This window comes from Lipotes vexillifer, unplaced genomic scaffold (genome assembly GCF_000442215.2).
Source record: "Lipotes vexillifer unplaced genomic scaffold, Lipotes_vexillifer_v1.1 scaffold248, whole genome shotgun sequence".
NCBI classification, from domain to species: Eukaryota; Metazoa; Chordata; class Mammalia; order Artiodactyla; family Lipotidae; genus Lipotes; species Lipotes vexillifer.
Genome location: NW_006777568.1, coordinates 956932 through 974054, shown reverse-complemented (window position 1 = coordinate 974054; position 17123 = coordinate 956932).

The window sequence follows — 17123 nt, the reverse complement described above, 5'->3', positions numbered from 1 at the left end:
AGAGCGGTTGGGAACGTTCCAAACCCTACATGCTCTCTGCTACCACAACTGAGCTTTTTTTTAAGTGTAGAATTTTCTTTAGGAGGCAAACCTAAACACCTGTTAAGCAGCAAGCCTTCCGCCATTCATTGGCTCAGGGTTTAAAATCCACCTACGTATGTATACACACACACACATAAACATGTACAGATACAGATAAACACACCTACACACGCATAGACACACACATGTGATGCTTGTTGTGTCCACCACACACACATTTTCCTTGTATCTTGTGTGTGCACCCACACGTCTGTGCCATATGTTTTGCTTGTATTTTGTGTATGCATCACACACACAATTTCTTATATTTTACATAGACACACATACACACAGACATATGCACACATGTGAGTCTGCATTCTAGCAACATACAGAGTGACTTTTCCCCGAGGTGTTCCTTCCATGATCTCTGGGAAACGTTAAGGAAGAAACCATCCGAATTTGGAGCTATATTAACCCAAATGAATAATGCTTTCAGCGGCAGGCGATCTTTTTAGACAGCGTGCCCTAGAATTTTTGGAAGGTGCTGAGAATTTGTAGAAATAATGATTATGAGGAAGGAAATGATGTGGCGGATGGTTCCATCTCTACTAATAAGTGCTTCCTAATAACTCAAAAAAAATCTCTGTCAGGCCCCGGCCTCTTTCGCAATGCAAATGGGTGAGTACCTGCTGCAAAGCTCACTGTGCCCGATACACAGACAAGGGTAATATCTAGTCTATGTCATTCCAAATGATATGGAAACAACCGAAAGCATCGTGGCTGTGGATAATTATGGAAGAATGACAGGTTGATAATAAGTTCTCATTTAGGAATCTCTCAAACGCGGGAGGTACAGGGATGGTTTTATGCCCTGCGATTCTGGAGTTTGAGTGCCCTCTGCATGAATAAACAGGTCTTGAAAAGGAATTGGGGGCCGTGGCATGGACAGGGGGAGGGGAAACTGCACAAGAAGGTTTCAGACGCAAAACCCCTCACTTTATGAACCTTGCAAACTCATCGTTGTCTTAGGGACACACGAGGATGCAGACTCCTGCTGTGGTGGGAGAAGCGATTTCAGCTGTTCTTAGGTGCTCTGGCCACGATGGCACCAAGCCCTTAGCTAACCTGATGCCCACCATGCAGCCAAAGACATGCCTCTCAGGTCATCATTTTCCTCAGTGTGGTTATTCACGAGCATCCCTGATACTTTTAGGATAAAAACAGACTCAACAGAGACGCTGTGGGAGTCTGTCAAGTTTACAATAGATTCAGGTTTGAAGCCTGGCATTATTGATGCACATTATTAATTACCAAAAAACGAGGGGGAGGAATATTTAAAGACGGCGGTGACATGCTGGATGGCTGCCTGGCTGTGCGGAAGCAGACTGGATTAGCCATCATTCACTCCTGGGCATGCAGGGGAGGGGCAGGGGCGTGCTACACGGCACTTGGGTTCTGGAGGGGAGCCCTCTGCTAGAAATGCCCCCCATCCTGGGGCACCTCTGTCCACAGGGACAGCTGTTCTCCCAAAGCCCCAGCATCAGCACAGGAACCCCTCTGATCCCGCTCTGGTGGCAGGGCGATCCCCAACCGCAGACCTCACTGACAGCAGTATGGCCAACAGGGGGGCAGGTAGGGACCTGTGGAGAGCATCCTCCATTCTGGAACCTTCCACTTACAATGGGCTCTGCAAGCTCCTGCCCTGGACACCTGCCATCCAGGTGTGCCTGGACGCGAGCATTGTTCTTTACAGTTTCTACCTCTCCTCTGGGGCTGGGCCTGTCTTCCGCATCTTTCTAGGGTAGGGATTATATCAAGATATTTGTTGATTTCGTGCAACCTGGCTCTTCCAGTGGCTGTTTTCAGTCGGTCTGCCTGGTTTTATGTTTTAAGGGGAAAAGATGTTCTCAACATTTTCTCCGCTTACCCACCCCCTCATATCTGCTATCCGCAGAGTTATACCAAGACCTTTAAACTGGGGCTGGGAGGAAATAGGACCAGGGCCTTGGGTTACATGCCATTCACATGGGCAAGGCATGAGACCAAGGGTCTTACCCGGGGGTGGCACATGGGTGTCCTTTTCCAATTTTTGTTTTGTTTTATTTAGTAGTCACAATATGCAGAGATGGAATTGAAACAATAGGCTAACGTGGATTTGCCCTTTATTTCAGGCCAGGCGTTCCAGCGAAAACATCAACTGCAATCCCACAACCCTGTGCGAGGTGGGTAATATTATTCTCTCCAATCTTACAATTAAGGAAGCAGAGTTACCAGCACTCAGAGACATCTGGGCCCAGGGTACGAGACCTAACAAGTCCCAAGCAGGGACCGGAGCCCTGAGCGCGAGCACAACCCCAACCTCGCTCCTGGCTGTGCGGGGACAAGGGGCAATTAGAAACTGCCCTGGAGTCGGGAAGCTCTGTGTGTGCCAGGCAGCGTCCAAGATACCCTACTCAGCAAGGAGGAGCCGGCACCAAGCTGGGCCTGGGGCCGCTGTGACACCTTCCCACAGAGGGGCTCCGCTCAGCTGTGGCCCTCCTGACACCGACATGCAGCTTGGCAGGGCTCCTCCATCTGAACTCGAGCTGTTCTTGCCTTACCCTGGGGAGAACAGCTACGTGAAGGACAAAATAATCGGCCAAATTCCCTGTGCCCTTGTAAGCTACTCAGGTGAGCTGGATTCATTTGAATTCCTTCTTCCAAGTTACCCCATGGAAGCATGACTTGGAAAAAAAAAAAAAAAAAAAAACCCAAATGGCCCGAAAGTTTCATTCATATTTGAATTCAGTTTCGGGCCCCAAGGTCATTAATTACTACGATTATTATTTGTCCTGGCAGCTCATGATGCAAAGCAATGATTTTCTTTCATATAAAGTAAATATTCCAGATGCGAAGCCACAGGGTTTGGTTACTATCAAACATTTTTTAAATTGAAAAAAAAAAAAAAAAAAAAAACCCAAACTGGCCCGAAAGTTTCATTCATATTTGAATTCATATTCGGGCCCCAAGGTCATTAATTACTACGATTATTATTTTTCCTGGCAGCTCATGATGCAAAGCAATGATTTTCTTTCATATAAAGTAAATATTCCAGATGCGAAGCCACAGGGTTTGGTTACTATCAAACATTTTTTAAAAAAATAAAGATACCCAAATAGTTAAAAGAAGATCCTTGGATATTTGACCTGCGGCCTCTTCTCTACTAATTATTCTAATTATTCTTCTATCATTTAGGCCATGAGCCAAAGGTTCCCGAGTGCATAGAAAGTTAATAGCGGACTTGAAGTGAGAAGGGGAGGGCGGGCCAGCATATGTTCATTAAAGTCTGCTCTCACTTAAGGGTTTTGCATCAAGCAGGCTGTGGGCACCAATATTTTAACTTGAAGTCTAGTTACTCAGTGCAACAGGGAAAAAAATAAATTGTCCTAATTTCCCTCCCCGGCCCCAGAAGTGGCTGCCTCTTGCCCTCCTTCCCCAGAACTCCTTTGGGGTCAGTCTGTTGCCTGGGCAGCAGGATGCGAGGAGGCCAGGTCACGCTTTGGGGGAACATCTCCAGGGTGCCCTGTGGGTTCCGGGCGGCCTGCGTTGGAGTTCATCAGCAGATGTGTGGTCCCAAGATGGTGCTGCTTGTGGTAGATGGGTGGGAGGAGCTGGTGAAGGGGACCCAGGAGGCCACTGCAGGGAATGGGGCTCACACGTGCATCGTACAGCCCAGGGCACCCGGCACCTCCCTCACTGCTCTAGGACTCATGTTAGCCACAGTCCACAATCCACAAGGATGACCTTCCCAGGAAAAATCTTATACCAGCAAATTCCATGCCTCCTCCAAAACGTGGACCTGGGTTCTAGGGTGTACAGGTCAAGACCCATCAGACCCAGGGCCAAGAGCTTTGCGGACAGCAATGAACGAAGCCCACCCTTACTGCTTCCTCTTAAGATCACCATTTCCCGAGCCTTGGCCAACCTTGGCCAACCTTGGCAGCACCACTGTGAAGGTGCTCAGAACCGCCCTCCCGGTACAGCTCTTAAAAACTCCCCCAGTCCCTGTCCCCCTTGGGTGGTTCTCCCTGAGATTCTGGGTCAAAGGCAATGTTCTCCTTGGAAGGGTCAACACAGTGACTGGTGCCAGCAGAGTGTGAATTAGCCCCATTCTCTACCTGTCACCCAAGGCTCAGATGGAGACGACATGGCAGGAGTCAGGGACCGGGAAAAGGCCGAGCCCCCCCACCCTTCCAACACAGCCATGCCCAGACCCCCAGCCACAAGCCTTCCCGAGCCCGTGACCCAGCACTTCAGCCAAACTGCTGACCAGAACATAGCAGACGGCCCGTAACTGGGCACGCAGCGCACGATTACCGTGCGCAGCCCCTGAGGCATGCGTGAGAAGCCGCCGAACCCTTCCCCGTGAAGCTGTGGCATTTGTTGATACACGTGCTCTTCCTACCAGGAAGCCACAAACCAAGCCCCAGATCCACGTGTGGCTACGACAGGCTGGCCAGGCAGGTACAAATTAAATCGTGAGATTTCTCAGCACATCTTTCACATGATCCTTGAAATAGTCACCTTCCTGGGTAGGATGACAAGAAACAAGGGAAACACCTGGGTTGGGGGCAGCCAGGGGGGCCAGGAAGGTCACTGTGAGGGGCTGGGAGGGATGACACATACCAACTCACAGGTAACCCTTCCCCACTGAGCCCCGTGTCCGATCCTACATGGATGTAACTTCCGCTTTCCAGCGTCCGGTGGACCAAAAGGAGAGGAAATTTGCATCGGGAACACAGACTGCAAAATATATTTTTTCTAGAAGTTTCCACATGATGGTAACTTAAATATTTACGAACATTTCTTCCATTGAAATTCTTTAGTTTCCTGTGTTTGGGGGTGGACCGGCAATGGGAGGGGTCTGAGGAGAGCAGGTATGAGCACCTGGGGTCCAGAGCTTGGGAGGATTCGCACAGTGAGGGCTTTGGCCATCAGCCCGTGATCGTGGAAGGAAGGCAGACTAATTCCTGGTCCCCAGTCTCACCCATGTCATGCAGTTGGTCAAAAGCTTTTTTCTTTCTTCTTGGATGTGTGGGCTCCATGAATAACTTCCGGTATTCTCGTCCAGGCAGACCTTGAGCTGGTAACAGGAGGAAGCCCGGGGGCCCTCTCCTCTGACAGATCCGCTCCATCCTGGTCTCACGCACTGAGGTTCACATTTATATATTTTGAGCAACTGTTGCTCAGAAGGCCTGTCTGCACCAGCCCTGCCTGGAATGTCTTCTTTAATCAAAATTCTGCTCAAAACAGCCCAGCTGATCAAGTGAAGTGGCCTTTCCACATGCTATTGACAATCTGTCTCAAGCATTATCTCCTGAGTTTCCCTTTATTTTCTCTCCCAGCCCAGAGAGTCTCTGCTTTGAACCGTCGCTTCTGGACGTATCTGGATTTGATGCAGCCTGAACGCTTTACATCTACCTCCCTGCCCTTGTTGCATTTTGCAAAAGCAACATGAAAATTTCAAACCCGGGAAGAAGTAAAAGTACTTAAATGACTCACCTCTTCCCTCGGTGTGACTCATATGTAGGAGACGTGAGGCCCACAGGGACATGTGATATATACTTTCTCGAGGCAGCCGGCCTTGGAGATTTTAAGACAGTCAGGGGCCGACCCGCAAACAGAACGGGAGAAAAAGTATCAGTTTAGGGGATGGGCAGCCCTTGATGAATCTTTATGGACACAGTCACTGTCTGTGAAAATAAAGGAAAGTAAACTCAGTCGTGCCGAAGTGGGCTGTTTGTGAACAGGCTCCTGAATTGACCTCAGTGAATAGACATAACCTCCATCTCCCCCCAACCCCCATGAATTGTTTTATTTACTTCAGATAGATTTTGGAGCTAGTCTGAGCACATGGGGCACCCTTGGTAAATGCTTATGAATGAATCAATGGTCTGACAGTTTTCTCTGCTAAAAAATGCAGATGCTCCTGGCTGGTCTCTAAGGACCCTACAAGTTGGCATTCTAATTTACACAAAAGAGGCAGAGCAGAGCACGAGTTCCTCCACTGCCAGTGTGAACCAAAGAGAGACCGCCGTGCTCCCCAGATAGTGGCCTCGCACCTCGGCAGCCCTGGGCTAGGTGTGGAAGAGCATGGGGAACAGAGCTGGCGAGTCTCAGAAACTAGCCGGAAGAGAGAGAAAGTCAGAAAGAGGCTGGGAAGAACAGAAAAAGCACCACTAAACCTAAGAGCACCTGGGAAGGTGGAGCAGACCGCGGGGAAAGTCACGTGTCCAGGAAGTCAGCATGACTCAAACTGGGAACGTTTCTGAAGTGAACAGGGGAGCAATATGGCATTTGGGATCATTTCTAGCTCCATGACTAGTGAAGATTTCAAAGGGAGATACAAGATCTGAAAATTGAAATCAACCACTGTAGGATCAGTTCAGTCATGTGGGCTACGCTTTCATCTGTCTCACCAAAAAAATGCATGTAAATAGGAAGATTTTAGATCAGCTGTTTTGTGGCATCTTTCATCGAACCGGAGCTCCGATGCTTATAAGGCTGTTTACGGGTCTGTTTATTTGTATTCCACCTCATTCCAAGAAGGAATTTGAGAAACTCAAACTCGCAGGGCCAGAGACAGGGCTTGAAATGCTCAGTTTATCACAGTAAGATCCCACGTAGCAACAGAGCCCCGATAGGAGAAATTTCAGGCTTTTCTGCCTGCACCCTCTGGACAGAATGTACAAGAATTTTAACTTGTGATAAATTTGAACAATGTTTTCATAGTAAACGTAACCACTCCATTGGGTGACGGAGCAGCTCTGCTGATAAGCGGCTGCCATAAAAGAAGCAAAGTGATGTGTCCAGTGAGGTAAGTGCACACCGTTTAGATAATACTTATCACCCAGGTTATGAGAAATATTTCAGTGTGTGATCCCTGATGGACACCATAGCTATGTGCCTGCTTCCACGCTGAAACACGGAAAACCTCAGCTGGCACGTGAAGGGAAACTGATAAAAGCTAATGGGCACCTGCACTCATTCCTCTAACAGAATATTTATGGGCATCTATACACAGAGGAGGTCCATGCCATTAGAAAGTTTACGGTAAAATGGAAATGAAAGGCAGAGGGATAAATCACGAGTTTGGGATTAACATATACACATTACTATATCTAAGACAGATAACCAACAAGGGCCTACTGTACAGCACAGGGAACTCTGCTCAATATTCTGTGACAACCTATGTGAGAAAAGAATCTGAAAAAGAAAGAATATATATATATATATATATATATATATATATATATATATATATGTATAACTGAATCACTTGGCTGTACATGTGAAATGAACACAACATTATAAACCAACTATACATTGTAAATCAACTTTTAACAAAATTAAACATAAAATAAAATTATATGATTTCATTAAAAACATTTTTTTAATGAAATGGAAAAGAAAGACAAATTTTTAAATTATTATTAAGAAGCTAGGGGGCAAGAACAGAGTATTTATGGTGATTATTCCTGAATAGCAGAAGTGGGATAGTGGGCGAATTGAATTTATTTCTTTTTACTAGATTTTCCAAAACTTTATATTGTCCTACAGCTAGAAAAATATCTATTAAATAGTACAATGTGACGGGCTCCATGTAATGGACGCATGAACAAAGCGTTTCAGCAAAACCAAGAAAGGAACAAACCTTTCAGCCCGAGAATATGAAAGTCTCTTCCAGGTGGTTCTAGGCTTTTAGCTTTTCCTCCGTCATTATTAATGGGGAGCCCAGCCAGAGACTGGGTTTAATGTTAAAATGCACCCACCCATTACAAATAAATACCTGAGCATGGAAACTATTCTTCAGTGAGGCTCCACTCCTTTCCCAAGGTATACCTTTAACAGAGCTCCGCATCCACCCCCCAAAAGTTTTAAGACCTGTTTTAAGAACAGCAAGAACAGTGCCAGGTCCCTACATGGTCTCTGCAGTTACCTTGACCCAATGGCCAGTCAGTGCTGCTTTTTTGGACCAGAGAGGCACACAATTCACTCGGCTTCTTCTAATTCCGTTGCACTGATAAGGGTGAGAATAAGCCCTCGGCCACCATCCCTCCGCACTGGAGATGATGCTCTGAGGAAGTAGGTGGATGAGGGTCAATGTCACAGCAAACAGCCCACACCGCCGGTCACAAGCGCCCACACCACTGTCCGGCTAATAAGGTCCAGGTTTGGGATGGGCGTTGGTTAGTGCGTGAGCATGTTGAGGTGATGGTTTTTCTCTACCGTTACTCTCTTTTCCCCATTCTTTGTATATTGTGCTTCATTTACAGCAAGAGAAGTTTAAAAATAGATGAGGAAACTGAGGCTCCGAGTAGGTCGGTAACGCTCGTACTAAATGGTAGAGCAGATCTGGACTTTACGGAAAGACCTCGGAGCTCTGCCATGGACCCCAGGCCTCCTGCTAGCCGCCATGGAGCTGTGGTGGTCTTCAGTGGTTCAGTCGGCCTGGACAGCATGGGGCGGACTTTCTCTCCCACCCAGCTCATGAGGGCTGAGAAACCAAACCCTCACAGACAGAGGGGCCTTCTCACACTGGCAAGCAATATAGCAGCTGTTCGGACATCTTCCCGCTAGATTACATCTCTCGTGCCAGAGAGCAGGGTGAGAGCCTCCCGAGACAACAAAGAACATGTTTCCGAGTAGAGCCTCTTTGCAGGAATAGATGGTCAGAGCATTGACTGCTGTTCAGAGTTTGTCTCCAAGGCCGTAAGGAACCACTGATGAACTTGGAGTGAAGGGGATTTTAGGGGGCACCGGTCTGGGTGTGGTGTGCCGTGGACCAGGCTTCCTTGTTCATCCTCCTGGTACCGACTGCTCGCTCTGCTGGTCCCTTCTTCCCAGAGCTTGTACCCAGCCGAGAATGAAAACCATTCCCTGGCCTCATACCAGCTCCATTGTCTCAGACACCTTCCAGGGCCTTCCACCGTGCACTCAGCGGCGGCTGCCAGCAAGTTCCAGCCCCCAGTCCTGCTACCCCAGAGGGCAGAGCAAGCCCGTGTGCCGCTAATACTGCAAAGCTGACAAATGTATCACGACAGGGGGAGGCTGGATGGAAACATTCTGACGTTGGGCACAAGCAGTTGCTCCAAGCGCAGTGCAGAGCTGCAGGACCCCAGACATGTCTTCACCTGTTTAAGAGTTACCCTCCCCGTGCGGGTTGCCGGGGAGGGCTGCGCACTCACCTACCACTCCAGTGGTGGAAGACGTGGGGTCTTCCCCACACTGCATTTCAACCGTCAGTCTATCTGCTTAGACATTAAACCGGGCAATTATGGTTGCTCAGCAACTTCTGCATATGTGCCTCCTGTGGTTTTGTGCGCCAACCACAATGTTATGATAACAGGATTTTTTTTCAGACCAACATCCTTCTTTATATGTAAATTTATGCTAGAATTGTGTATTTAAAAATTAGTTTCTATGAGTAATGAGCCTCAGGTTTGGCTGGGCTTTTTTTTCCCCCTAGGTTTATAAAATCAAGCTCGGAAGTTCTGAGATCACGGACATGGTGTAAAACAAGGCAGAGGCGGTGACTTCTAAGCAAGCACTTCCTTTCTGGGGACAAGCTCAAAACGACAGGCATACGTGTGACTCCGGCTCACGGTGCAAGAAATCCTCTCCATCATGGGGTCTCTCCTCCACTCAGAAACACCTGAGCCGCAGGTGCCCCGGGCCCTGGGGCTCCCCTACCCTCCTTCAGTAGCTGACATTTCCCCAGGGCCTCCTCGGTGCTGAGCCGCAGGAAAGATGCTCAGGCATAGACATCGCTTGCATCCAACCTCGCCCTGCTCTCTGGGACACCTGATCTAGCAGGGAAGATGCCCAAGTAGCTGCTTTAATTCCTAGGCAAAGGGAGAGGCCTCTGATGGTCTCCAGGAGTTTCTGAGCCCCACGTGCTGAGAAGAAGGAAGTGCACCCCAAGCTCTGCGGGCAGGCTGAGCCCCCCAAGACCACCACAGGCCAGCCGTGAACTAGCAGGAAGCCTGGGGTCGAGGGGAGGGCTCAGACTTCCTCCATAAAAGTCCAAGTCTGCTCTACCAGTTAGTACAAGGGTTACTGATGCTCTCGGAACCTCAGTTTCCTCGTCTGTAGAAGGGTGACCGTCATCACCGACACTGTTTCTCAGAGTTGCCATGACATTGGACAAGAGAAGGCCCGTGGAACCTAAGGGTCCCCTCCTCTTCCCACTTTCCTTCTTGTGAACTTCAGCCACTTGGGGGACGGAGGGCATGCAGCAAATGCAGCCTGCACTGCAAATACTCAGTAAGTGCTTCCAGGTTGCGGGGGGGAAGGAAGATCTTTCAGGTGAAAACTAAATAGCTAAAAGGAAGAGAGACGGCATGTTTGCAGGAAGAAAACACTTCCGAGCTGAACCGTACTATTTGGGTCCACTGTATTCCTTTGCCGATGTATTTGATTGGCCTGGCAAGGGAAGGGAGGGGGCTAGGGGCCCACAACCAGCCGGGAGGACATAAATATTGATGAGCACATCGGTTTCACATTAGCTTTTCATGAAATGTTTCATGGGCCCGAACCAGTTTCCCAGATTAAGAAAATCCCATCCACGCCCACACACACCACTTCTTTTCTCTCCAAACTTTGGTTTGCATCCCTGAGACAGGGACATAATTGGCTTTGAAAATCAGTCTTTTCTTTTTATCTTTTCACCCCTCCCCTTTGACGGGGGTGCCCCCTCACTTCGCAAGCAATCTGGGTGCAGAGAGATGCACTGATCCCATGTGACTGAAATTCAAGGATACTGGTTTCTTATGTAAAACCTTATCATCTGCACCTAATTACCAAAGTCCAGGATTACCATTTGGAGGGAATTGTTCAAAACATCTGCTCCTCAAAATCCAAGCATCACTAGAGTGTCCCTCCTCCTCCAAAATGTCTAGCGCTAGCCTTAAAGGAGACCCAAGAAAGCAGGGGGCTTCTCCCTACTGAGAGGCAAGGGAGATGGGAGGGTTGGAACAATTAGCACGGTCTGCCTCTGGCATGTCCTCACCTACTATCCCCGGCGTCAGGGCTGATGGAGCCCAGCCTCGCCCTGGATGTTCAGCTGTTGAAACTCTTGGTGACAAACGTAAAATTCCAAAGAAAACCAAACCAAATTCTTCTGATTGAAAAGATGTGTTGGCAACTTGCTAGAGGTCTCACATTCCAACCGATGCAAATCCTGGGCTGAGAGGCAGTACCAACCCAGCAGAGGCAGAGGGATCTGAGCATCCTTGTGGGGATTCGGAGATGGGCTTGGTGGTTCAAAGGGGAAAACAAGACTGACACAGGTAGAGAAGGCAGGGGGATTCAAGCCCACCTGGACCAGATCTCATGCCAGCAATGATTGTGGGCCTGGAACTGGCATCCTTTAAGAGGAAAGAAAGCCAGGGCTCACCAAGAAGCTCCTGAAGCCATCCCCATCTCGGCTGGGGGCACTCTCTAAAGAAAGACCAAAGCTGCCAGCAAAGAGGTCTCCTTGTGGCTCTAGTAAATGGGCCAGCTCAGCCTGAATTGAGTAGGTCACAGGACTCTCCACCGCACATGGCAACAGGAAATCTTTGCCAAAACAAAAGCAGGAAAATGTGCCCGAAAGGCACAGCAGCTGGTGTGATGTGACACTGAACCTTGGTTCATTCTTCTGGACACAAACTGTGGAACTGATCTCTTTGGGAAAAACTGCCATCCAGTTCCGCAAGTGGTAGGAAGGTTTGAATGAAACAGACATGTTTGTCACTAGAGCCAACCCATCAGAGGAGAATAGAGGCTCCTGGAAATCACCTGCAAACTCGGGCATCGGGGAACTTCAGCTTTCGGTGCCTAAACGCCATCAGAATGTGGAAAACCCAGGCCTGACGCCACATATGACCAACAAGACTGAAATCGGCCGTGGTTGGTGTTGTAATTTCTTCTCTCCATTGACACGATGTGCCCGCAGCTGGGACACACCTAAGGAATTATTTTAAGAATAAGTATCAACTATTTAAACCATTAAATATCTAATTTGGCTTTATAGATTTATTTAAGTAAATGTACCTTGTTTCCATCCCCCACTCCCCCCAAAAAAGGAAAGCTGAATGGTGCAAAGTAGTTTTAGTTTTTTTATTAAGGAGGCATTTTGAGTTGAAACTCTTATCTCTTAGGGATGTGAACGGAAACGAACGCTCCCTCTGTTGTGTAATCCCACACATCACTGAGTGTTTGCCTGGCCTTGGGGCTTAGGCTGGGCTGCCCAAGAGCAGGGGTTAGAGCTCCCCCTGCCCGCACCCCCCCACACACACAGTTGTGTGCAGAGTTGCGTTGTCCTATCACACAAGGAAAACCTCCAACCAGAGGAAGGCAATAAAGTACTTTTCAAACTGTGTGGAAGAGCTTTACAACTGTTTTCAGATGAAAATCCTCCAGGATGTTTTTTCTGGCCCATCATTGATTTTCCCATCCCCTCAAGAAGGTGTTATTTGGTCACTGTGGGTAGAACAAGAGAGCTGGACAGAAGTCCTTTTCCTCCTGTCTGAAGGGCAGTGCTCACTGGTGGAGAGAACACCTCCTGATTTGCTCACGGGTTCTAGAGTGTTAGACGTTTCAACTGGCAAAAGTTGACTTTCTGTCAAAATCCAATGCCTGCGACATCGATTTGCTTCAATGAACAATTATCTTAAATAACTTACACTTGTACATAGCGTTTCTGAGGGAGATTATCAAATACTCAAAAATTCCTTTTTCTTTGCCAATATTTTCATCCCTTGCTGGTCATAGACTTAAAAGCTTGAAATAGAATTTTGTCTTGTACCAATTTTTTCCCATTTATGTTCAGAAAACATTGATTTTTTCTTAAACTGGAGTCTTAATGGACCTTGAAATTCACATGGCTTTTATTTCTCTGCTATGACCCCATCATCATTGATGATGTCACTGTGTCTCCCAGAAAAATCGTTGGCCAATGACTAGCGTTTAGCATGGAGGCACCAGGGAGAAATCAACGGCATCCTATTTGCTCATTCAATGGTCCTTCCTACCTGAAAGAAATGATCCTATTTCAGAGTAGCTGTTGGCGTAAGACAACGGGAAGTTTTGCCACACTGGGTTTGCATGACCTTCTCAAAAAACAGCACAAGGTTGCAGCTTGAAATTGAGGGTGTGGCCAGGACATCTGCATTTTTCAGAACTGCCGCAGGTATTTCTGACGGGCAGCCAGGGTTTGTCACCACGGTCCACAGGGCAATGTTACAGCACATTCTACAAACGCTTAGCAAACTTCTCAAGGATGCATCAGAGGCTGAATGGGTGGCCCTCTCTGGATGGGGAGTAAGTGGAGCTCAAGTCCAGGGCAGACTGGAAAATAAGTCGCTAAACACCAGGTGAGTCCTGAGTTGCAGGAGGAAAGATTCTACCTCCGGGCTGCTGTGGCTTTGGATGGGAGAGGCTGGAGCGGGACTCTGAGCTGAGTGAAGCACCAGCCCCTCAGAGGAGAAACAGCCCTCACCATCGTGGGCAATCGTGCTGTGCTCGCCCTGCCTGCTCCGTCCCCAGGGCCGGAAGCAGTGAAACAGGGCCCGCTCCTGAGAGGACAGAGCCAGCAGAGGGGGAGCGATCCAGAGGCACACGGCTGTCGCTTACCTGCTTCTTCAGGCCGCCGACCCTTGAAAAGGAGAACAGGGGCTTCTGCGGCTGCCGGACCCACACAGCGAGGGAAGGGACTTCGGGAAGTGGCTCTGGAGACACACCGCGCCCCCGGAACAAATCCAGCCTCCTCACCATGCCTGAAAGCCCACCCTGCCCCTCCTGGGTGTGGCGCCCCCATCTCAGGCCCAGACTTGCTGACCCTTGCAGGTCCTCAGACGCGCGGCGTCCTCTCTCTCCTTCAGACACCTGGAGGCCCCGCCAGGCTGCCCTCCCTACCCCTACCCTCCCCCCAGCTATTCATCCCCCTGACGCCCAAATTTCCAGGCTAACATTATGCAGCCTCAGGCCCCAGTTTCAAAGTCAGCTTCCTGGGAACCCCTCCCCTGACCCCAGCCACCTGGGTTTTGGACACTCGGAGTGCGGGTCCTGCCCATATTCCCCCAGGAGTGGCAAAGGTCAGCTTTGTTTGCCAAATTGCTTCGTTCGAGAATTGCTCCGAGTAAGGCAGTGTACCTGCATGGGTAACAGTTGAGCAGGACCCAGAAATGGTCACTGTGATTAGCCCCATGTCCGGTAGTGTTCTGACTCATGCACCGTTTCAGGACTTGGATCTCGGTCATGTGATCAGAGGCAGAGCTTGGCAGCCTGGTGCCCTATTTGATTCCAGAAGCTGTACCTGATGCCCTCCCGTGTCACACAGTTACTGTGCAGGAGAGCTGGATGGGGTCATCTCTTCCCTCGGGGGTGAAGACAGCCTGCCCCAGAGAGCACGTGGCCTTTCTGGCAGGATCTGACAAGACTCCACTGGAAGCACAGAGGGGCTTCAGGGGCCCCTCCCACAGGCCCCGCTTGGGCTGCTGCCATCACCGGAGGCCCCTGCTCTCTGGTGCCCCCAGCCCTGCATCCACCCGCCTCTCACACCCGGCACCACTGGCCGCTCCCCTCCCTGGGAACCACGTCTCCCTGAGCCCGGTTTCCCTGACTACATTGGCAAAATACCTAGATGGACCAAGGCCCCGCCGGCTTCCTGTTCCCAGCCCACCTTCCGTCAGGCTGTCAGGCCTGAGCCCGAGGTGGCCCGTCCATGACAGCATCCCTCTAGCCTGCCCTGGTGCATCTGCCCGGCCTGGGTACCAGGCACTCTGCACGGATGTGCCTTCCAGGCTGTGGCCATGCCACAAGGAAAGACTTGCAGCCCTGAGGTTGTCTAGGTCTGGAAAGGGCGTCTCCCTTCCTGCAGAGTCTCGGGGCTTTGGAGGATACACAGGCAAGCAGCAAGGGGATGCCTGGGACCCATCCCCTCAACAAAGATTGGAGTGAGACCCCATGGGTGTCCTCTCACTCCTAAGGATGGGGTGCGGGAGGCCTTTTCAGCTGCTGGTTTCTGCACTGGGGTATCTTTCGAGAAAGATCCCCCCGAGGAAATCCAGCTGGAATTGCGTCGATTTGGCAGACATGCCGGGGGAAGCAGGGAGCCGCGTATACTCCAAGCTGCGGGCAGTGCAAGGTGGTGGTTGAGGATGGTCCTGCATCAGTTTGCTCAGCGACTCCCCAGCTCCTCTCCCACGCGCTGAGTGTAGCTTCCAGGGCATTCGGAGCGTGGAACACCTTTTCAAAGGGGTGTGTCCGGCAGGCACACCAAATGCACCTCGCCTCCCAGCCCTTGCCATGCGTGAGTGAGGCTTCCCACAGACGCAGGGAACACTGGACCCCACTGCATTTTGCTGGCGTAGGTGCACCCGAGTTAGGTCGGCTGGGGCGTCCCAGAGACCTGAGTGCAGAGAAGAGCATCCTTGCCAGGGAGGGTGGACACACAGCTGAGCCAGCTGCGGGGAAGGAAAGTCTTTCTGCTTTCATGTGACGGGTAATCAGGATGGTGTCTCTGTAACAGGCCGAGGGGCTGATGGGCCACAGACGCTCCACGGAGGCTGGGGCCTTTGGAAGGAATGTGGGTGTGAGCTGGATTCCACGGGCTCATGGAAGCCCCCACTTTGAACTTGGGTTCCAGCATCTTGTGCAGGGGCTTGAGAGACAGGCTGGTTCAGCGATTCCGATCATGCACCTGAAGAGGTTGCTGGACTTCTCGGCCACAGTTGGTTAAATGTGCAAATGCTCTCTGGGAACCGTCTGGATGAAAGGTCTATAAACGTAATGTCCAGATTACGAGGGGAGCAATGGCTGAGATTCCATTCGCTTTGTACCTGCTGACCTCAGCCTCCACCGGGGGTGGGGTCAGCTGGGCAGGCACTGTCACATGCACAGCCTGCAGCCCCCAAAGGCAGGGACCCAGGGGGACCTGCAGGGACTCCACCAATACTGGGGTCCCCCATCACCACATGCAGAGGGGAGCCACTGAATGAGGGAGAGGACTGACCAGAGAGAGCTGAACAAGCCTCGCCGGAAATTCTGGAGCCTCAAGAAAGAGCCCTAGAAGGGCCCATGCACCCTCCAGAAATTCAGGAGTGAATCATAAGCAAGCTTCTCTCCACGGGCACGGGAGCCCTTCCTTCCCACTCTGAGGTTTTCTGAGCTGGTGTTCGCACCCAAGATAGAGGAATCATCGCAGCCCACTTTGCTATAGGAACGAAAATCGCCTTAGAGAGCCCCTGTTGGAGGCTCCAAATTTCCCGTGAGTCAGCAGATCTTCCACTGGTCCCGACGGGCCAGCCCAGGACGGGATGTAGGGCATCCTGGTCATGACTCTCACCTCCTTCCTGCGCCCACACTGATGGCTTTGCGGGGAAGCCCGTGATGCACATAATCCGAGGAGGGAAAATGTGACAACTTCGTCCAAGCAATTTACCCTCTTGCAAAGCTGGGAAGGAGCCCAAGTTGTGTGAGTGAATGCTCCTCCAACTAAGCAGAAAATCTGGCAAGTTGCTGAACGTCCTTGACTACACGGCACTTGTATAAAATATGCATCTCGGCGGAAATGTTTTCCCTAACAACGCTCTGGGAAATTACATTAAATTTCAAAATTATCCCCTGCTTCCTTACATCGCCCACAGAGACGGGCACCAACAGCACCATTAGGTAGAAGCAAAGCAGCTGCCTTGTTACCACTGCCTTCACGAGAGCGGGGATCAAATATTTTTTCACAGTTTTACATGGATAGTTTCATGAAAATTGATCAGGTCTAAAAAGTCTCCATCCAAACGAAGCCAAGGTTAAGGATAATTTATACAGGATATTCCTAATTTTATTCCGAGCCCTTTTATTACTAGGTAGGCCTTTATGACTTTAAAGAAAATGTCAGTGGCAGCAAATGACATTGTACTGAATAGTCTAGTTATGAGGGAAAAGACATTTAAAACTATTCCACAGCAGCAGCGTTGCTGGGTTCTGCTGAGCGCACACTTTTCCTCGACGCAGCTGTCCAAAACTCTTTGCTGCAGTTTTCAAACCTTTTCATGACTGGTACGTTAAGCGTAGCGTTT